Source organism: Panthera leo, chromosome F2, assembly GCF_018350215.1.
Source record: "Panthera leo isolate Ple1 chromosome F2, P.leo_Ple1_pat1.1, whole genome shotgun sequence".
In the NCBI taxonomy this organism is placed as follows: Eukaryota; Metazoa; Chordata; class Mammalia; order Carnivora; family Felidae; genus Panthera; species Panthera leo.
Window position 1 is genome coordinate 68,415,060 of NC_056695.1, and position 23,458 is coordinate 68,438,517.

Here is a 23,458-nt window from a genome sequence, read left to right on the forward strand (position 1 = left end):
GCAGAAAATTTACATGGGATTGAGGGCTTTGTGGTCCCAAAATTGTGTCAAGCTCAAAGTTTGATTAACCTCGTCAGCACTTAAAATTGTTTTTGAGATTTTGCAAAGGGTTCCCACTAAGATTTGTTTTGTCACCTTGTAAAGAAAGAAATGTTGGGAATAATTAGGGTTATTGATAGGTTACTAATGATGTGTTACGTGGGAAATACTCTCAAATCAGAAGAAATGCTTAGACCTCCCTAGGTTAAATTTGTTTGGGTAAAACATTATTAGTGTAAATATTTAAACAATTGTATCCTGTATGGGAAGGTTCTAGACAATGATCAGTGTTTTTGCTGACCATGATACGTTTCTGTGTATCAGAGTTTTAGTGTTGCTTTGCCTGTAAAACAAAAGCAGTATTATATTAGCAGTCATAATTTTAGTTATTTTTAAAAACATTAAGTTGGTTGCAACTTTACATCTTTAATGCGAATTCAGTGTATTTCCTGGCTAGTTTTCTACTGGGGATTCACATCATTTATCTATAAAGTTTTATTAATCTACTACTGATGTTTAAAAGCCTACTTTAGATGTATTAAATCTATTTACTTGATAGTCTTGACATATTCTTGATATATTCTAACTTTGTACTAGGTTTACATCTAATATTTCAGGATTTTTATCTTATACCTGAAAATGTTTTCTCTGTGAAGATTATGTTTATGTGTTTTCATAAATTAAATGCAATCTCTTCTTTGAAAATAGGCACGAATCTTTGTGTTTAAACATGTTTTGTCAAAACCTTTTTTGGATTGACTTTATTTTGTTCTCTGTGCCATGGACACAACCAGATACGCTTGTCGATTGCATGATTATTGTCATGAACTCTCTTCAGATCATTCTCTTTTGAAAATATCAGTAGGAAGTAAATAATAGACCTTCTAGTCTTTTGTCATCTACAGATAGTTTGTATGCTTTGTTTTACTCCTGATGCTTCCATGAAAATACCTGGAATCAGCTGGAAGGCAGAGTGTTCCATATTTAACAAAGGATTGTCTTAAGAGCCTGGAGACTCTGCCAGATACTCTTGGGTGCAGGCTTCTGATGGCATTGTTTAACTATGAGATCATACCAGTGGACTGAGTCAGGAGTTCCAGACATCCAGTGAAGAAGTAGATGTGTTCCTGAGACTACTAACCCTGGATCAAGTGGAACAAGAATTATTACACAGGACTGAATGAACTGATCATTCATGATTATGAGCTTTGTTTGGAACAGTGCTGATGCTCTCGTGTTCTATTTTCTGGATGTAAGGATGCACTTTCTCTCTTCTCTCAAGCTATCTAGCACTCACAACAATTTAGTAGACTGTGCTCTTGTGAAACACGAAGGAAACATTCCTCTTCTCTGCCCTGCCTCACCCTTCCAAATTCTGGGAAGTCTCGTGGAGTATTCCTGTTTTCGTGGCACTGTAGTTATTTGCATAGATTCAGTAAGAGCCTGTCCACCTTGTTAATAGGACATAACTGGAAGCATTGGTTAATCAAGGCTGGCTCTGCCTATAATGTCACAGTTGAGAATGACGCTCGTTTCGTCAGATGTGACCAGACGCTTTTCAGCAATTAAGGTTGACATGATGGGCCAATGCTTACAAAGTCCGTCTTGGGAAAACTGGCCTGGCAACCGGCTTTATAGGGTTCCCAGCCTTATAGGTGAGCAAGGAAGGTCACTTCCTGGCAGGCTCAGGAATCCTAGGCTATTTTGAGGACCTCAGGAAGAGAGGAATGCCCACCAAATCACTAGGTACTGCAGGTGGAAAATGATGGTGAAGGTTTGGCTCGGCTTCCTAGCCTCAAGAGGCTCTGGAAAGTCCAATCTGAGATTCTTTCTGAAAGCGTCCAGAGAAGCCAGTATAAGACCTACGTGGTACCACGTCGTTCTTGCTGCATCTATGTAAATAACCAGGCCACCTCCAGTGAGACCAGCCTTATTTTGTGACCAAGAGTCATCTTTCTTTGAGATTGTCTTTGATCAAGAGGGGAAAGGGACTGTAGAGAGCCTTTGGTGTTTCAATGGGAAACTATAGCATGCTCTTTTGGATTACCGGATTCTGACCCTATTCATTGCCTTTGAGCTATTTTGCACCTCTGTAAATTGCAGATCTATCTGGAAACTTTGTTTTGTCTGGTAACTAAGCTTTCTGTTTCCCTGTGCAAAAAGCAGTTTGATGTTTACTTCTAAATTGCACTGTGTTTTCTCACCTTGCACAACTTGTCAACCCTTAACCAGATTTTCAGTTCTTACAGTTTCCTTCAATATTTGGCTATAAACTAATCTTAGCCTCAAAATAAACTTTCCCATTTTTCTGCCTCCTTCTTGACTTGGAGTCATGAGAACTACAAACCGATTGCCAGGTTTTTATTGGGACTCTGAAATTGCCTTTGCTGGTCTTTGCCTCCAAAATCTGAAGAGTCACTGCAAGCTGAAGCCTAAGGACTTTTTATAAGATTGGAAGGACTCATCATCCCACCTGATCATTCATGGTCCAGCTCTTTCCATGCATAGGCCGCTGCTTGCACTACCAAGCAAGTGTGGCGAAATACTCAAGCCATCCATCCTTATTGGAGAAGAAACAATGCTGTGGACATCACCACCAATACAATTGACATCTCAGCTTCAAAAAACTCAGTCAGTGGTAAGAGACTGAATATACAAACAATCACCAGACCAGGTACAAAAATAGAGCTCTGACCCACAGCCTCTAGAGCAATTAGTCTAAGAAGCCCAATATAACCTATTCAATATCAGTCCCAAATCAGGACCTGGTCAATAATTGCCAGCTTCCCTAATTTTTGCCCTCACTTCTAACTTATATGTCTAACAAATATATTCTAATCAATCATATAAGATGGTCCACTTCTAGTTAGTTCTCTAGCTTCTGAAAGCCGACTGCCTCTAATTAGCATTCACCTAAGGTCGTCCTGTTTTCCACTCCAGAGCTTTCCACAACTCTACCTGCATTTGAGTTTCTGCCCATCTCAGGTGATGGTGGTAATTCTCTTGCTATAGCAAGTTCTGAATGAACCGCATTTGTTTATTTTCATTTGAGTGATCTTCATTTCTTACCACAGTTTTCTTGGAAGTTCCACCAAAATACAGTTGGCACTGACCATCACCGTGGCCTCCAGTCTTAGACCAGGCACCCAGAACCTGTTGTGCCTCACTGCTCACTGCTCACTGCTCATCAAGTCCACAACGACGTGGTAAGTCATCACAGGCCTGAACTCTACACTTCGTGTTGAGTTCCTTGGTCTTTCTTCTGAGTTTTGTAGCCAGGTTTTGTTATTGGTGCCATTTGTTTGTATCATTGGTGGAATCAAGCCATTCTTTTCATCCCTTTTTGTTTGCATTTGTGTTACTGCTCTGTGGGTTGCTGTCTAAAAGTGCTGTAGGTCACAAGGAGAATCATATGGTAGAACACAGGCATATGCCTTCGGAGCATATTTTTCATGGCAGCCTCACACACCAATGAGTTTGCCATTCTTACAAGAACTGCCCATTTGGACAAACTTTGTTGTAAGTCACCCAATAAAACTGGATGAGGTTCTTTCCATCTCAAGATTTTGTCCTTTGGGCTTTTCCCCCCCTTTTTGATTCAGAGAGAGCATTCTCTCTGATATTCCACATGCCAGAGGGCACACATTGTCAAGTCTGTGTTTGAAGGTGACCAATCATGAGTTTGGGTTTTGGAATATGCGTTGCACACACATTTCATTTCTACCAGCATTGGCAGCTCTCATGGGATCATTTAAATCTAAATCATCTCCTCTTCTGGGAAAACTCTTGTTTCACATATCCACTCTCAAGACAGTCCTTACTCTTGTACTTATCTTTCCAAATGTTGTAATTTTCCCAAGTATGAATTAAGCCTTTAGTGGGCATTTGACCTGGGGCATTTGACTTCAAAACATTGTTCATTTGAAAGGTTCCTTAGAAAAGAAAGGAATACGATTTCTCAGTACATACGGGCAGCATCTTTTGATTGGTACACAGAGACCTCCAAACAAAGTTTAAATAAAAAATTACTTCACCAAAAGTTTCTTTGGCCAAGGCTATGAGGAATTTGACAAACTTAAGGAACAACAAAGTACTTTCTCTAGTAAATCCTCTTTCTTGTCCTTCAGCTGCTTCCCTATATCTTACTCTCCTTTTTCCCTCTTATCATTTCAATCTCTTTCCTCTGTCGACACCTCCATCTGCTTGTCCAGACCCTTTCCCCAACTCTTAAAACTACCAAAACCAGTTGCCTCTAAAAATCCATCCTTCTCATGTGCTAGGTATGCAGGGAACTATAGAATCTAAACCTTGCACTCAAGCTCTAATTCTTAGAATTCTAAAGATTTCTCTAAACTTAGGTAAGACCAGCAAATACCCATAAAAATTTTTTAGAATTCAACTTGTACACATGTTGGTTGGAAACTCAGATGCTTACTTCTGTATGGCAAATGCTGATTGGACCTACCCAATAAGGGACCTATAAGAACCCCCTTTTCACATTAAGCTTGAGGCTCAAAAAGAAGCTCAAAAAGCAAGCTAGGTAAAGTCTCCTGAACACCATACATAAAACATTTTTAATAAACGGTCATTGGACCATAATTCCATGTGATAAAAGTAAAGATGAAACAATGGGATATTTTTTAGGATAGACTAGAAAATATCTTCCAAAAATGTGTGGGAGTGAGAGATGTTGATTGAACAGCAGCCCTTTCATCTCATTTTGTCAATGTTGCTGAACCTGAGATTGGGCACCTAATTCAAAGAAAGAAATTAGAATGGGAAATAGCCCCTTTATCTGAACTAAAACACCTGACCTAACATTTTGAAATGGCTTTAGAATAAAAATAAGACAAGACTTAAAATAACCTTGGGCCCTGAAGATCAAACAGCTAAGTAGACCACTACCTATTGATAAGGACATTTGTAGATATTGTAGAAAAAAAGGAGGGGCACTGGAAAAAAAATGTCTCATCTTAACAAAAGAAAAACCAAAATGAAAAAAATCTCTCAACTCAGATTAATAAGGAAGGAAAATGCGTTCAATAGTCTGGACTACTTTTAAACAAAGTGAATTATAAATATAGATGGTCAACCTCATTAATTCTTGGTAGATATGGGTACTGCTTTATGTTAAATCCTACCTCTTTCTCAACACATTCCTCAGAGAAAACATAGCACACACAGGAGCAGGTATCTCAAATAATCTGCAGCCATTAGCTGTAACCCTGTGTCCTTAACTGAAAAACATTCTTTTTTGTCCTGTGATGCCACCCTTGCAAAGTTAATAAGGGGATATTTACTTTGCAAATGCGCACGAGAGGAGCTATATATTGAAATTCCAGAGGACTCCTCTATTCATAATCAAATTGCATCTGCTCTGGATATACCTTTGCCTTCTCCGTAATATTTAATACATACCTCTGATAAAAATCTTGACATCATAACTGACACCTTATGGACTAAAAATGCCAACATCAGAATTGGAATGGAATTGGAGGTGAATCTATTAAAATTCAGATAGATCATACCAAACCATTACCCTAACTTTCCCAGTATCCTTTGAGGCCAGACACACAAAGGAAGAGCTCAAACCTAGCTTTAAAAACCTTCTTCTCAAAGATCTTTTCATAGTCTGCACTAGCCCTTGCTACACTCTCATCCTGCCAAAAAAGAAACCAAATGGATGAAGATATAAATTGTTCAAGACTTCAAGACCATCAACAAAATTGTTCTTTTGTTTCCGTGTAGTATGCAATTCAAATACCATCTAATCTGCCTACCACCTCTGGCTTCATTGTTCATTTGAAAGGATCTTTGCTTTGCCTTTTTCAGTATGCCTCTAGACCTTGCCTTCCACTGAGGAGGACCACAATATCCTTGGGCAGTCATGCCTCAGGGGTGCACTGAAGCCATCAACCACTTTTCCCCAGGTCTTTAATCAAGATTTATAAGATCCAAATTTCCCTTGTGATTTAGTTCTGATATAATATAATATAACATAATAATCTCTTAACTTTGTTCAGAGGACAAGGAAGCTTGTGAAAAGAATCTTTTACTTACTCTCAGCCTTAGCAGAAAAGGAACATGATGCTTCAAAAGATAAATTACAAATGTTCCGCAATACAGTCCATTATTTAGGAAATGACCTATGTAAGAAAGGGAAATATTCTCCTGATAGATTAAAGACCATCCAAATTTATCCTAGACCTCTTTCAAGCTGACAACTGGGAGGATTTCTAGGTTTAATTGGAAATTTCAGGCAATGGGTACCAAACTTTTCTGTGATTGCAACACTTCTTTATGAATTGTCTAAGTCTTTGGTAAGAGACTCAGATCTGGGAGCCCAGATATAAATAGGCCTTGTGTACCTAAAGAAGGCCCTTCAATGGCCTCCTTCTTCAGGTATTCCTAACTAGAAAGCCATTTCATTAAATTGTGCATGAACGATTTGAAGAAGCTCTTAGGGTTTCAATTCAATTTCATGGGAATCATCAAAAGCCAGTTGCTTACTATTGTCTCACCCTTGACCCTATTGTAAAGGCTTTTTCCCTCTTGACTTAAGGTAATCGGTGCCATCACAAAAGTCGCCAGTGCTTCTGCTGAACTAGTTCTAGGCTCTCCACTTACTCTCATGGTTCCTCATGCGACACAGACATTACTATTGACTGAGAACACACAACACTTTTCAGCCAACTGATTAACCTCTGAAGAGATTCTGTTAACTCTCTCCTCTTTACTCTTCACCCTTGAGACAACCTGAATCCATGCCACTCTCCTGCTCCTAAAAGAATTGCAACAGCTTGATTGTCTTACTTCAGTTAGGGAGCTATCTGTACCTCACAGATGCACAATGTATTAAAGATCCCACTGAGAAATCTGACCTAATATTATTTGCTGAGGGAGCGTACCTCAACTGAAACTGGAGATTATCAAGCAGGAAATGCTATCAGTAATTTAAGAAGATGCTTCTTTAGAATATAGTCCTCTACCCGAAGTAAAATCAGTCCAGATGGCAAAACTTAACTGCCCTTCCTAGAGCTTTTCCACTCGCTAATGATCAGAGAATACATATGTGTATATATACGAATAGCAGATCTGCTTTTGTAGTACAAGACTCTGGGATGCCTTCTTCATAACAAAGGGGGTTCTCAGCTCTGCTGGCATCCTCCTAAAAATGGACAACAAGTTATGGAATTTTTAGATGTCCTCCTACTTCCTAGAGGGATGGCTACTATAAAGATTGAAGCCCATGTAAAAAGAGATAATACAGAAGCTAAAGAAAATGCTGTAGGAGATCATTATGCTAAAAACTCTCCTTAACCAAAGTTATAAGCCTACCGAAACCCTCAAAGGATATATCTCTGGAAGGATTCAAAGAGGCCATTAAAAATATCAACGTATGGCGTCCGATTTTGAAAAGGAAGGATCTGGTTGTATCTTTCACTCAGATAATCTCTGGAGTGCTCAAGATGGCAGTGTGGTTAAACCAGATAAATTCAAGTGGATATTAACTACATTTCTTCATGAAACTACTCATTACAGACAAATTGATCATCTTAACATAGGTGAGAAAATTTTAAAATGATAGCTGAGGTTATTTTCAGGTCATGTGTCACCTGTCAACAACCTAATCCTGGAAAATCTGTAAAGGGGAGACACAGCCAGGACCTCAGTGGGACTTTGAACACCTTGAGATGGATTTTAACTGGCATCAACTTCTATGATATTTGAATATTTTTAGTTATTGTACATCTATATTCAGGATGGGCTGCAGCATTTCTTTGCTGAAAAGCTACAGGTCTTATGGTCACTAAAAAGCTGCTTGATTTTGTGTTTTCAGCCTGAGGCATCTCGACTTTTATATCAAGCGATCAGGATGTGCACTTACCAGACACCCTTGTGAGAAAATTCTGTAAGATGTTACCCTTACTTACAAACTATACTGTTCTTATCACCCACAATCTTCTGAAAAGGTTGAAAAGACTGATGAAAATCCTTGAATTTAAATTAACAAAACTTTCAGAAATCCTCGAGTTCTCTTGTCAAAGACACTCTCACTAGGTCTTACGGCTCTACAGTTCACTCCCTCTGGGACACATCAATTATCCCCCTGTGAACTGGTAACTGCAAGATCCATGCATTTGGGAATTTTATCTCTGATATTAGACTCCACCCTACTGCATGGTGACATGGCAAAAAATTTACAAGGGGCTCTTGTATTACACCCAGTTCTATCACCAGTGGTTAAGGGTACCTCCCCAAAACATTTTTCTGAATCACCTCTTCATGATCTTCCGCTAGGATATTTTGTCTGTTGGAAGAAACATCAGAGGAAATCTGCTGCCTTTGATCTCAATGGAAGGAACTTTATCAGGTACTATTAGCAACAAATACAACAGTGAAATGCCACGGAGCCAATGCTTGGTTTCACGCTTAACAATTAAGGAAGCAATTCAGAATTCTGCACAATTACAAGGCTACTTTAATAGGGGAATTTAAATTGAGGATACTCTGAGATCTTGTAGACACAAATGATCTTTGGAAGGAAACAGCTCACCTAATCCCTTTGGAACAAGCAGATGGCTTCAGACAATGAATAGTTTCTGCCCAGGGTGTTGGACCAAGACCTCTGTCTGATTCCTGTTTTACCTATCTACTACTAATAATTATCCTTATTTTCTATAGATCCTTGGTTGCTATTCACACATAAAAGCTCTTTCTCTCCTTTTTCCATCCTTATATAATTGTTAGGCCAGAACATACTCATTCTAATGCCATCATTAGACTATCTCAAACAGTAGCTACTGCCTGTGGTCTTACTGACAGCCGGATATGCCATCTATCACTGTATCCCATTATAAAACCTCTGAGGAATTCCATTCTCACCAAATGAGACTATAAGGAATGGTCTAACGAGACTATAAGGAATGATGTTTCCATTTGTACTTACATGGAAAAATGACCTTAAACAAATAAGCCTGTGACTTTATCAGTGTCCATGTATGCAAAAGAACCAATTATTGCAATCAGTCAGACCCTATATAATTTTAAACTTTATTTCCCACAACTTTCTAAGGGCAATGGACCAAATGCTTGCCATCTGGAAGAAATTAACAGGAACCCAAATATGTACCCCAACTGATAGAAGGCATTAGTTTTGACCTCATGATACATATAACTCATTATTTCCTAGATCTCACGTATCCCTACCAAGTACTACTTTCTTTGTAACCAGGATTCCTGATTCTGTTTGTTTCAGACTAACACCTTTAAGAACAGTAGTCCAATGCTTGTCTGTGGACCGAAACCTTAATTCTATAAATCACCATGGCTAGAAATTCCAACTCAGACATAGGTTGAAAAATGAAGCCACTCTTGATTATTCAGGACACTACCTGTAGGAATTACTGATTCATGGTTCATGATACTATTCCCATCAGTGGGAATCATACAAGTAGAAAAAGGTGTAAGAAACCTCACTAATTTGCATAACTTACTAATGATACCATCTCTCGCTTAGACGGAATACAGATCACTTTCAACTCATTGGCATGAGTGACATGTCTACTCATTGGTGGCCAATTGCATTGCTGTAAATTTCTTTTAAGCTAGTCATAATGGCACTTGTGCTATTGCTAATAGTTCTTACTGTACTTGGATTAACAAAATAGGGTGGAACAGGCTATACATTGCTTAAGGAGAATGCTATTTGGCTATCTAAAGTTAGTCCTCATGGCCTATGATATTTGTTCTCTTGGCTTGGGTTGGGCAACTGGGATTTGTTTTGAAGCATTTTATAGGGACTATTAATTGTTTTTGTTTTTGGTCATGCGATCATTATGCTGAACTGTTGTATTCTATCCAGAGTCTTAAATGTTCTCACACAGCCGTTCTCTCATCAGATGATCCCAATGATGACAAAACAACTGAAAGGTCAGGAAGATCTCGCATACAGTTGACTATGGAGGTGACTAACAATCTCTGAGCAGCACAGATCTGGATCACTAGCTTTCTCTGAATTGGCCAACTTCTTGCAAGTGAGTTAATGATTGAAATGAGGAACTGGGAGACTGACTGTACATACAGGCAATGGCCAGACTCTCAGACTATAAAAACAGAGTTCTGATCCACAGCCTCAGTAGCAATCAGCCTGGCAGGCCAACTCACCATTTCTGCAGCAACTGCCCCAAATGGTCGAGTCTTGATTAATAACCACCTGATTCCCTAAGTTTTGTCCCTCATTTCCAAAAAAAGTAAAAAATGTTCCCCTAATTAGTTAGGGGAACTAATAGCATGCCCTAACTCGAGTTAGTCTCATTCTAATTTCTTCATGCCAACAGCATCCTATCAGGGCGTACCTAGTCTTTCTTCCCTTTTATTTCACCATACAGCTGGTCCACTAAGTTGTGCCTTGAGTCTCTGCCAAGTATAAGTGATGGTGGCTGACTTCCATATGGTCGCAAGTTCTGAATAGTCTTTGCTTGTTCTCATTTGGGCGGCCTTCATTTATTTCCGTAGAAGTGCTGCTTAATCAAAAGATTTTCTTCCACCAGCCTTTTGGAATCCACTAAACCTGTGACTCACAAGGTTGACTCCTAGTTCTTTGCTTTAATTCCATCTTTACAAAAAAAGTTGATTTATTTATTTTGAGAGAGAGAGAGAGCATGTGCTGAAGGGGCAAAGAGAGAGGGAGAGAGAGAGAGAGAGAGAGAGAGACAGAGAGAGAGAGAGAGAGAATCACTAGCAGTTTCCACAGCATAAGTGTGGAGCCTGATGCAGGGCTTGAACTCATGAACTGTGAGATCATGACCTGGGCCAAAATTGAGAGTCAGACCGACTGAGCCACCCCATTTTTTAAAAATGTTTATTTATTTTGAGAGATAGGGGGAGGGGAGGAGGGGAAGAGAGAGAGGGAGAGAGAGAATCCTAAGCAGGCTCCGCACTGGCAACATAGAGCCTGAGTCGGGGCTCAAACTCACAAACCAAGAGATCATGACCTGAGCCAAAATCAAGAGTCAGACGCTTAACCAACTGAGCTATCCAGGTGCTCCAATTCCATCTTTTATATTGATATTTTTTATTTTTCATTTCAGATAACCCTGTTTAAGATGTCCGGACTTCAAGATTCTAAAACAATTGACCTTTGCTATAACCTCTCAACAGATGGTCCAGCTTATTTTACGGGAACAACACCAACAAAAGTCCTAGACAGATCCTGCTTTGTCTCACTCAGGAGGTTTATGCTGGTCTTTTACTTGTTTAGGTTAGTTTATTATATTCATTCTTATTGAACAAAAGGAGGGTTTGACAGTGTCAGCTCTGTATTTATCTGAGCTCTGTATTCCTGGAAAACATTGATGGTTAATAAATCCCCCATCTTTTGTGTTCAGTTTCTTACTGAAAAGAGCCACCACCCTTCTGCATACCATTTATGGAAGACTCCTCATCCATTTTTTCTCGTGACTCCAATAAGAGTTGTGTGTCAAGGTGTCTATGGAAAATTGATTTTTGGCAAAGATGCCAGCACCATTCAAAGGCAAAAGCATAGTGCTTTCAACAAATGATTCTGGGACAACTGGATACAGTCACACACAGGAGAATGAAGTTGGATCTTTACCTCACCACTATATAAAAAATAACTCAAAGTGAATCAAAAATCCAAGTCTAAGAGCTAAAACTGTGGGATTCTTAGAAGAAAACATAGAGGTAAATGTTCATGACATCAGGTGTGGCAATGGAATTTGAGATATGACTCCAAACACAAGCAACAAGACAAAAAAACAGATAAATTGAGCTTCATTAAAATTAAAAAATTTGTGGGATGCCTGATGGCTCGGTTGGTTAAGGATCAGATTTCAGCTGAGGTCATGATCTCACATTTCGTGGGTTCGAGCGCCATGGCGGGCTCTGTGCTGATAGAGCACAGGCTCTAAGGAGACTGGAGCCTGCTTCAGATTCTTCTCCACCTCTCTCTGCCCTTCCCCTGCTCACACTCTGTCTCTCAAAAAAGAATAAAAAACATTAAAAAATAAAAAATATATTAAAACTTTTGTGCTTCAAAAGATACTATCAAGAAAGTGAAAAGACAACCTAAAGACTATAGCTATATTTGAAAATTGTGTATCTGATAAAGAGCTTGTATCTAGAATATATAAAGAATTCTTACAATTCAGTAATAAAAATGACAAATAACCTAGTTTAAAAAGGCAAAGGATTTGAATGGACATTTCTCCAAAGATGACATACAAATGGCTGATAAGCATATGAAAATATGCTGTAGATCATTAGTCATCAAGTAAGTGCAGATCAAAACCACAATGAGATATTACTTCAAACCCACTAGCCTAGAATCAAAAGGTAGGTCAATAACAAGTGTTGGCAAGGATGTGGAGAAACTGAAACCCCTCTGGATTGCTAGTGGGAAGGCAATGTCACTACTACAGAAAACAGTCTGACAGTTTCTTCAAATGATTTACCCTATGATCTAGACATTCCACTCCTAGAGATACGGCCAAAGGGAAAAACAAAACAAAACAAAACAAAAAAAAACCCTATGCACAAAAAGTTGTACACAAATGTTTACAGCAACAATATTCATAATAGCCAAAAGGTAGAATCAACCCAATGTCCAACTGGATATTTGGATAAACAAAATATGATACATCCATACAATGAAATATTATTTGGCCATGAAAAGGAAAGGATGACTGACATATGCTATAACACGGACAAATCTTGAGCGCATTAAACTAAGTAAAAGATGCCAGTGACAAAAGACCACATATTGTATTATCCGTTTCTATGAAACGTCCAGAATAAGAAAATGTAAAAAGATAGAAAATGAGATAATGGTTGCTTAGGGCTGGAAAGGATGGTGGGTGGGGAAGGGATGGGAGGTGATAGCTAAATCCGATGTTCTTTTCTTAAATTGAGATGACAAAAATATTCTAAAATTGATTGTAAGGATGGTTTCAAATCTGTAAATAAAAATAATTGTGCCTTTTAAATGAGTGAATTTTATGGTATGTGAATTATGTCTCAAGAGAGCTGTTAAGACACAAGGAGACAAATGGCCCGTGTTTGCAGATGTTTAGTAGCCTGTTTCCTGAATACAGGAAGTTGGGAGCCCAGTTTGAACTACCTTTGTCCCTTGTGATTCACAGTGCCAGCATTTTCACTAATACGATTCTCTTAATTCTGTGGGTTTTTACGAAGTTGAGAAGTTCACTCTATGCCACAAAACTGCATCCATAATTATTTTTGAGTCAGATCTTCTAATTCTGACTGCCTAAGCGAATTCAGAGGGCCGAGGCTTTTGTCTTCCTGAGAGCGTCTACTGGGCACCACTTTCAGTATTTCAAGATCTTAACAAAAATGTTACAGTTACTGCTATACAACAAACCGTACCAAAACCTAGTGAATTAACACAATCATGATTTTTAATATGTCTGATCGTTTCGTGGATCAGCCTGGAGATTCCCAAGCCGATTCTGCCTGCGCTCACATATGTGTTGTTTCAGCTAGAGATTTGGCTGGACTGGAAGGTGCAAAATGACCTCACTCACACGTTTGCCCCTTGGTTCTGGCCTTTGGCTGAGATTCTTCAGTTTTTTCTCCATATGACCTCTCATCTGTCAGTAGGCTAGTTCAGCTGCCTTCCCTGGCTAAGGGAAGTTTTCCAAGAGAACCGAAGCAGAAGATGCAAAGCCTTTTAAAGCTCAACCCCGGAAGTTGCATTATGTCATTTCCACCATATTCCATTGGCCAAAGCAAGTTATACTGGTCTAGATTCAAGAGGATGGAAAAACAGATTCCACAACCAGACGGCGGGCAAAGGGAAAGCCGCTCTGCAACATATCTTTGTCTTACTGAGATAGGAAGGGTTAGGGATGTTAAACAACTTCTGCAGTCCTTACAAGGATTTTGGACTTTATTGCTTGGAACATCTCTAAAATATACTAGTAACAGAGAATTATATGATCAGTTTGTGTTTTAGAGAGATAACTCTGAGAGCAGTGTGGAAGATGAACTGAAGAGAGGAAAGACAGAAGTTAGGCACAGTGTATTTAGAAAAATAATGCAGTTGTCCACCTGGAGATGACAAGGGCTTGAAGAGAGATTGAATGAGGAGATGGCTTATGGATTTTTAAATCTGACTCAGTGTTAGGCAAGTGTCAAGATTTTATATAGCATGACAACTCACTATACCATGACTATATGTATATGTAATAAATTACATATAACATCTCTAGTAATACATATATGTGTTGTAAAACTATATCAAGTGAAAGGAAGGGAATGGTGAGCACAGAGTTTGGGATGATGACTGTCTTAGATGAGGAATGTAAACTATTATAAAAGTTTTGGATTTGTGATTGGGTAGTAGATTCATATGTGCTTATTATATTGCTACAAAAAGAGAAAGCAAAGAGAAAGAGTTGTAGACCAAAGGTGTAAGCATAGTGTGAAACAGGGATTGTTCTTTATATATCTGATCCATGAAGGAAAATGATAATGCTGATCTGCTTTGTGGATCTCCAGTGAGATGGGTTAGTATGTACTATGCAGCATTTCCCCACCTTGCTTGCTCCAGAATCATTTGTCCACAGATGAAGTGTGGAAGCTGCCAAGGCACTTATTTCACAGATGAGGAAAATGAGTTTATGAGATGTAAAACAAACTTGCTCTTCTTTCTTATTCTGTTTTCTTTCTCCCTCCCTCCCTCCTTTCCTTCCCTCCTTCCTTCCTTCCCCTCTTCCCTTCCTTCCTTCCTGTCCTCCCTCCCACCCTCCATCTCTTCTTTCTTCTTTCTTTCTTCTTTCTTTCTTTCTTTCTTTCTTCCTTTCTTCCTTTCGGTGATTTGTCTTATCTTTTTTAGTTAATAGCTAGTCAATGCCATTCAATAAGTCTGAGTACTTTAAAAAGTCCTGAGAATACCATAAAAGAGTACAAACCACATTCTAGTCTCAAGAGATGTGATGTCTAGGACAATGGCTGTAAGTTACCTGTGGCTTTAAGCACTTGAACTGTGGATAGTATAACCAAGGAACTAAATTTCCAATTTTATATAATTTTAACAATTTGTTAACAATTAAAATATTTTTCCATTAAATATAACCATTGTTCCAGTGTGACTGCACTTCACTTAACATCTTGAAAATTTAGCATCCAAGTTGATATGTGCGATAAGCATAAGATACACATTGAACCTGGAATATGGTTAGACAAACAGATTTTAGAAGCAAAAAAGATCCATTATGTTTTGGACATGTGGGAAGAGGATTTATTATAAGGAAAGAATTTAAAATATTGCATTAATAATCTTTATATTTATCCCCTGAGAAAACGATACTTTTTAACATATTAGGCCAAATAAAATTTATGATTAAAACTAATCTCACCTTTCTTACTATTTTTAATACGGCTGCCAGAAAAATTAAAATTCCATATATTGCTCTTATTTGCTTGTAGTTGACAGCACTGCCCTGGGATCTTTTGATTTCTTAGGCAAAAATACAAAGCATGAACTTTGAAAAACCGTACCTGCCATGAGACCTCATGAACATCAAAAGAGAAAAATGTCCTTCTCCGGCTCTCTGACTTTTTAAGTTGTTAGCCGTCATTGACTCTCCCTAATGTGGGTGGTCACAGCCCGGGGTCGGCGAGGTCTATTCCCAGCACCAAACAGAAGCTATGGAGTAGGAAGTCAGAGGGGTCTGTTTGTCTGTGGCAGTGTCATCTAGACAGACAGCTCTCATGACTGAGGAGAGGCCGCGGCTTGGCTTCTCTGTTTAATCAATCTTGGCAGCCTTTTATCACTTGCTTGACTAAAACACGGCTGGGATTATTGCTTTAAAGGACATTTCTCTATCAGTTCTTTGCAGAGCAGAGAATTCTCGGGGCCACACAAATTACCTGTGGATATACCAATGATGCAAAAGGCAGGAGTGATGGGTGGGAAGAATAAAACAGAAATGTAAGAGCTCAAAAGCGACCCAAGCCCTCTCGTCATGGGGTCAGGATGTCACTCAGAGTACCGGGTCTCTCTTTAGAGTCTGAATTTGATCCTCTCAGAGAGGAGACACGTAGGGATAGAAGAAGTAGTCCAGACAGGGTGTGCGTGTATGCAACACAAACATATATAACCTAAAAAATTGTGCCCTTCCAAATGAAGACCCACACCATAAATGTCTGATTTCATTGAACAAACATTTACCCAGTGCCTGACACAAGTCGGTGGTTTGGTTGTAGACGGAAGGCAAAGAGGAATCGAGGATAAATACTGGCCTGAGTACTCAAACTGACCAGTTTCTGGCCTGAGCAACTTGGTTGTGTCATTTACTGAGATGCCGAAGGTTTGGATCCAAGGTCGAGGAGATAGAAATGAGAGCCGCTGTGGACCTGTAAATTCGGTAAAAATCTCTTGATCTGGTTGAGCTTTCGTTGTGTTTTGTTTGAAATCTTCTCCAGATGACTCCACGGGGCAGCCAGGGTTGAGAACACTGGGATCTCATGGGTCTGGAATATGGTGGGATAAATAGGTTTCAGAAGAAAAACGATCCACTCTATTTTGGACATATGAAAAAGAAGAAATGAGTCCGATTCAGGGATCCGAACCGAAGCCTCAGCCCTGTAATCTTGCAGAGGTGCTACCCCATTTAGCCTGTTTGCTTACCTGTGAAATGAAGAGGTTGGACTAGTGCAATCTCTTAGCTGCTCCTAGGTGACTAGAGATCCCCATCTTTGCCAATATCCTCAGAGTGGTACAAGGTATGGCACAGTGGTTAAAAACATGGATTTGAACCCAGCACTACCACTTCCCACGTCTCTGATACCAGACATATCAACCTGTCTTATGATGGATTTCCTTGGCTGAAAGAAAACAAAAAAGATCGCAGTACCTAACACCCCAAGTCCTTACAAAGGCTAACCAAATCGATACCCATGAAGTACTTAGCACGACTCTCACCTCAAAGCTGGTCAGTGAACGTGGCTCATTACTGTTATGCCCTTTTACGTTCTTGTTATTTACCTTGTCTGATTCAGTTGATTTTACATACTTGGCTAATTTCTCTACAGATTCGCAAGGACATATTTTACCCCATGCTCGAACTAAAACAGGAGATTACAAAAACCTCCACAATGAGTGGAGTTAATTATCATTCATTCTCCACCCTCAGAATCTGTAAGACTGTACTTGAATAGTGGAATTATCCCTGGGAGCTTTCCAAAGCATTTCAGTACAAAATCTTTACTTAAAAAAGAGAAAATAAATCTCCCGTAAGAATACATTACTTCATTTGGAAAGTACAACAGTAATAATTGCTTTATTCACTTATAACAATTTCACCGTCCCAAACTTACCCGCAAACACGTATCTTTTGGTCTGGAAGTCTCACTGCCAGAGAGCTTATTTACACATTTTGCGAGGAGGGGAAGAGAAGGAGTAGACATTCATCGTGCTAAGCCTTGTGCTGTGCTTTTTAATTAGATTTTTAACAGCCAGGCAACGTTTCGAATGCATAGACTCTTTTGACCCTTAAAAACATCTATTTTAGGTGTATGTAATTATTTACTTCTAAAAGTGGGTGCTGGGTGCACAGATTTGTGTTCTGTTTTTCTACACCTTTCCCTACGTCTGAAATGGTTCATTAGGCTTTTGTTTTGCAGCGGCATCTGCTGCGTGACCCCAGTCTCACAAAGAACCACGTTGCTTCTTGGTGCTACGTTCAGACCTCTTGTGCCTTATTTTGTCTTTTTCCACACTTATTTATGTTTGGGGGATAAATGCTAAATGCACATTTAGTGCCTGCCCAGGAGGCATTTCTGGCCTGCTGGGCAGTTTCTGAGGCCACTTCAGTAATCACTCCTTCTGTTGAAAACACACTGTGGCATGAAGTTGCATGACCCGGACTGCCGTCCGCCAAGCTGGAGCCTGGTTGGACTAAATCGTTTTGGATTCAGGAGGACCGTTTCCCATCAGGAAGACTGGAATTAACTAGCCACAGTCAGCATGTCCCCACAGAAGACAAATGCCTCTCCAGTAACAGCCCTTTCAGCCGGTAAATAGACCTGACATTTAGGCATCTATCGCTCCTTTTGCACTAATAAGTCTGACTGGAGGCCCAGAAATCATTACAGGAGTGAGAGCTTTTAATGAGCTCTAGGAGAAGAATATGGCTGAAAAAACACATTACCTGCAGTTAAGCAGCACCAAGGATGCTAATGTTAAAATTTATGAGAAAAGTGCTTGAGGAAGGCCTGAGCCATTATAAAAGCTAGGCATAATTTCTGTTTTAGAAAAAAAAAATCAGATCATTCTTTTAAAAAAGGTCTACCCTAGAGTTTACTGAAACCTCATATTAGGTTTTATTCTAGATTTTTTTTCACCCTTTCATCTCCACAATGGTTAAAGCTTAGGCTGAAGAATGGGCGGTGGGAGCATGTGGTGAGCTGATAAATGTATTCACTGGCTTATTTTTCTGCAAAAAAAAAAAAAAAAAAGTGCATGGTCTCCCCAGCTGTTTTACCAACTAAGGGCCACAGATTCTCATCCGTTCTTTAACCCATCCATGTATTTAATTATTCACTTAACAAACACTTTTTAATTTAGTACTTACAGAGTGCCTGGTAATCTGATGTGTGAAGAGATTAATAAAACATCTCATTTTCCCCAGGGAATTTAAATGCACACACCATTTACTCTCTTACATAGTGAACTTACGGTTCAAAGCACAGATACACCTGGGTTTGAGTTCGGGTTGTCCCGGTTGTTCATACTTCCTAAACGCAGGTTAACCATGCAATGCCTTGTCCACAGCAGAACACTTCTGAGAGACAAAAGAAGTCTCATTAATGTTTTTGTTATTGGTTACTGCAGAGACAAACTTAAAACCCAGTGGCTTACAGCAGGCATTGTCACCATCTCTCATGATTCTCGTGTTGAGCGAGCTTGGCAAGGTGGTTCTCACTGGTAGTCTTTCCTATGTTTTTTGGCTGACGATGACTGCAAAGGCAGTATGGTACACACAACATTCTGTGACCGAAGGAGTTGTAGCACAGCCTGGAGTGAAAAGGCTGGATGAAGAAACTCTACCTTTTGATGGGGAAATGACAATTAGGGTTGGGGGAAATAAATGACAGTGGGTGGCCCTCTTGGAGAGAAGCTATCTCAATGACTACGCTAGGAAAAGAGAGACAGCCCAGGGTTTTTCCAGTGATTGTCATCCAACCTCAATCTCCTTATCTGTAGAATACGGTAATAATAATATAACTCCCATTGGCTTGTAATGAGGATTAAACAAAATAATCCAGGTAAAACTGGAAGACCGTATCTGGCACAGAGTGAGCAGGTAAGGGGTTCCAGCTGTTATGTAGCCTCAGGTTGACCACACTCTTCTCCATTTCCATGGCGACAGCCCTGGTTTAGGCCCTTTGTCACCTCTCATGTGGTGGCACAGTTTTTGGACCAGTCTCGTTGTTCCCATGTTCATTTCTCATCTATCTGTCTGTCCTTCAGATACATGGTAGTTCATTTCTGCAAGTACCATTCTATCGCTGCCCCCCCCCACACCCCTGTCTGACACCTTCAGCAGGTCCTCACTCGTCACACTGTCAGAAAAATCTAAATTTCTGACCTGTGCCCAAACACACTGACCACATATAGCTATAGTTGCTGTGGATGTGTGCTTCCCTGCTCCCTGCCTGGCTCCCGGCTGCTCTTTCCACCAGGAGTGCCCTTTCCTAGGTCCTGAGTGTCCAACTCCCAATCCTTCAAGGTTTCTCCGGAAGCTGACAGTGTTCTCTCCTTCGTCTGCATCCGCATTTCATCCGTGCCTGCCGTAAGGCTCTGGAGACTTTCTGCTTCGCATTATGATCATGGGAATATGTGGATGTTTCAAGAACTGGAGGGAGAGGAGGAGGAAAGACAGACTGAAGTGGAATGCTTTTGAAATAGCTAATTTTGTTTCCAGCTCTGTCGTCATTTGGTTCTCTTTAAACTAAGCCGTTCATTGAGTGCCTTGAATAAAGGATGTGGCAGCAGAAAGACGGTTTTGAGATTCAAAATCCTAAAATGTGATCGGTAGAAATTACTCAAGGTGGGCACAGTAACTCTGGAATATATGAAGAGAGGAGCAAGGCTTCCATCCGTGACATGAGAAAATAATTTCTCCAGGCTTTGTCAAAGGGAAGGGTGAACAATGTGCAAAGGGGGACAGAATGTGTGGCCCCAGATGAGGGCCTCAGAACTGGAAGGACTGTATAGGAGGAGTAGACTCAGAATTTGGGGAAGGCTCGGGCGCCTGGGTGGCTCAGTCGGTTAGGTGTCCGGCTTCAGCTCAGGTCATGATCTCACAGTTCGTGGGTTCGAGCCCCACATCGGGCTCTGTGCTGACAGCTCGGAGCCTGGAGCCTGCTTCGATTCTGTGTCTCCCTCTCTCTCTGCCCCTCACCTGCTCACACTCTGTCTCTCTCTCAAAAACAAATAAACATAAAAAAAGAAAAGAAAAGAATTTAGGGAAGGCTCAGTTTCTCTTGAGTGAGCACTGTTCTGTCCATCTGAGGGGCTACACCCATGATGCTGTCATTAGTGTCCAAAGCACGTCCAGGACTGCCTATGGACAGATACCCATGTCTGCCTTACCCTTTGCTTGGTTCTTGACTGAACAATTACCCTCACTGTCCTTGAGTTCTCCTTCATGCATGAGAAAGGGTGAGCCCTGGTCATTGATGGATGGTGGATGTATGGAAAGAAATAATGTCTGCAACTGTGCTTGGTGGGCACAAGCAGATTCAACGTAAGAACTGGGCTGAGACAGGGACCAATCAATCTTAACATTGCACAATTATTGTCATGAATAATAATACATAAATACTTATGGAATGAAAGCCTACCACTGAAGGCACAATGGCATTATTTAGTTTCTGCACCAGAGATTTGCCTCTCCTCTCCCATTCATTTATTTAACCAATCTTTTGTTTATGTTCATATACACTTATTGACATTTCTTTTATGCCTTGGGTTATAATCCAATGTTACCTTGTGCATTTTTTTTTTTTTTTTTTGCTCAAATTGTTTTAGCTTTGGCTGTTGGGAGCTTCTTCAGTTCACTCCTGTGTCCCTTTGATACACCCCCATTGTTGTTTTGAGCACTTCCCTACTTTTTGGCACAAGGTTCTTCATGCCTAACTTGTATTCTTTGTACCCCAATTCTAGAATAAGCCATTTCTCCTGGGAGCCCTTTTCTCTTTTACTGGAATGGCGTTAGAAACCAAGATCTGGACACTAAGTGGGCTTTGTCTTTTAATTTAGGAAAGGAGGTTCTTTATAGAAGACTCCTATTTCAATCTCAACACTGCGCTAGGAAATAAAGTATGAGTCCCCTTACCTTCAATAGTGGAAGAAGGTATAGTTAGGGATGCATGTTAAGTAAACCAACCTACAAGATTTGCTACCATGAGAGAGCCAACCATCACACATCCAGATTTTCAAACCAGACTACAATGAACACCTCCCTGACTTACTTGGAAATTTGGGACACTTCATTATTGCGAAATTGTATGTTCCTATTTCAGCCCTAAGTGCAGACTAGTAATCAACATGATATAAATGTATTTGGATTTCAGCCACTTATAATAATGATGATGATAGTAACCAATGTTTGTGAAGTGCTTAGATAAGCCAGGGACTAGAGCAAGTATTTTGCATGCATTATCAGCTTGGTTCCTCAAAAAAATCCCTAGGCATAATTATCATCCTCAGAGGAGGCAGCTGAGGCTTGGGAACATCAGCGGTTTGTGGAAGCTAACAGCTAACAAAGTGGAGCTGAAATTTGAAGCTGAGCAGCCTTTAACAAGGACCTCAGCCTCAAGGACTCTGTGACCGCCTTGGCCACTTATAAGGAAAGACACTGCATATGGGGGTATGGCATCTGCAGAATCTGTTGCAAGACCCATTGCCGGATAGTCACATAGAGCACATAAAAGCTGGTATGTGCTCTACAGGGCGTGTGATATCCATGTGCTTAGACCTGTCATGCCACAAGTGATTTCACCCCATCAGAACTCAGCCATACTCGCCTCATGCGTGAGTCACACACGTAGAGTGGTTTGTTTATGAAAGGTATGAGACCTCAGACTCCAGTCCAAGATGATATAGCAATTCATAAACAACATAAACTGGTTGAAAAAGCAAGGACCCATTCGTTTAGTGACTACTAAGATGAGGTTATACCTATCGCAAAACTGTCTGTAAGCGACAAAGAATATGACAAGAGCAGGGTATTTGGATCAGGCTCTGCAGAAAATGAACAAGTAGAGGTAGAGGAAAACAAGTTATTTCATGTGTGGCTTTCGCTTAGGACTTCTCTCAGTCTGATAGAGCCACCCCTGATTTTATATCCTGCGTTTCAGTCCCAACTAAACCCCAAATCTGTGGGGCACCTACATCACGCGCGTCTTGGCAGTCCATCATTAATGACATGGCAATGCACTGGTATAAGTGAACGCGATCCTGACTTAGCCTGAGTTTGAACCCTGCCCTGACCAGGTGTGTCATTTTGGGCAAGATATGTAATCTCTCCCCGTACCTCAGATTCCCCATCTGTGAAATGGAGACGATAATGGTTCTTGCCTTCGAGGATTACTGTACCATGAGCGATAATATTTCGTTAAATGTGTTTAGAACATTAGTCAATTCATTCTGATATAAATTTTAGTAATAAAATAGGTGAATTATTTCTGTATAGTTTATTGATCATGAATATGTATTAAAATTAACTTTTTGGGTAAGTAACACTGTACTTTTTAAGTGAATCTCTTCCATCAGAATATGCCAAACATAACTTCACTTAGCCTTTGCTTGACGATGTCATCATCATCATGGATGTCATGAATCTTCAGTTTGAGATATGCAGTTCTGTCACTCCTGACACTCCAGGACCCCTGCCTGCCATTCTAACCTCATCTATTTCCTCTACACACACCCAGTGTTTCAGAGAGTGTGGCTCCCCTATTTACCCAACCCTGTCTCCTCTCTATGAGATTTCATGGAAACGCTCCTCTGCCTCAAATATTTTACCTTCTGTCCTTTATTCTTCTGATCAAACTTTGTATGTGTCATTCAAGACCCATCTCAGATATCACCTTTCCCAGTCTTCCTTCCCCTGGCTGTCAGAGTTAGATATATCTCCCCTGTGCATCTATGGAAGACTGAACATACCCATAGAATGATATCTATCACAAGTATCATAGTTCTTTGCTTTTTTTTCTATACATATCCCCATTGGATTCTTTTTTTTAATGTTTTTTATTTATTTTTGAGAGAGACAGACAGCACAAGCAGGGGAGGGGCAGAGAAAGAGGGAGACGCAGAATCTGAAGCAGGCTCCAGTCTCTGAGCTGTCAGCACAGAGCCCGA

General features: G+C 40.1%; 1 long non-coding RNA gene across 2 annotated transcripts; it reads left to right on the top strand.

Annotated features, from left to right (window-relative positions):
* The first annotated feature begins 1,035 nt into the window (after nt 1–1,035).
* On the top strand, nt 1,036–11,868 carry LOC122210726. 2 transcript variants are annotated; one of them, XR_006198195.1, is made up of 4 exons: nt 1,036–2,677; nt 3,114–3,245; nt 9,942–10,076; nt 11,133–11,868. It is a non-coding gene; the product is annotated as an uncharacterized LOC122210726 (long non-coding RNA). The 2 variants fall into 2 exon arrangements; XR_006198196.1 differs by lacking the exons at nt 1,036–2,677; nt 3,114–3,245 and adding an exon at nt 8,331–8,413.
* Nucleotides 11,869–23,458: the final 11,590 nt, after the last annotated feature.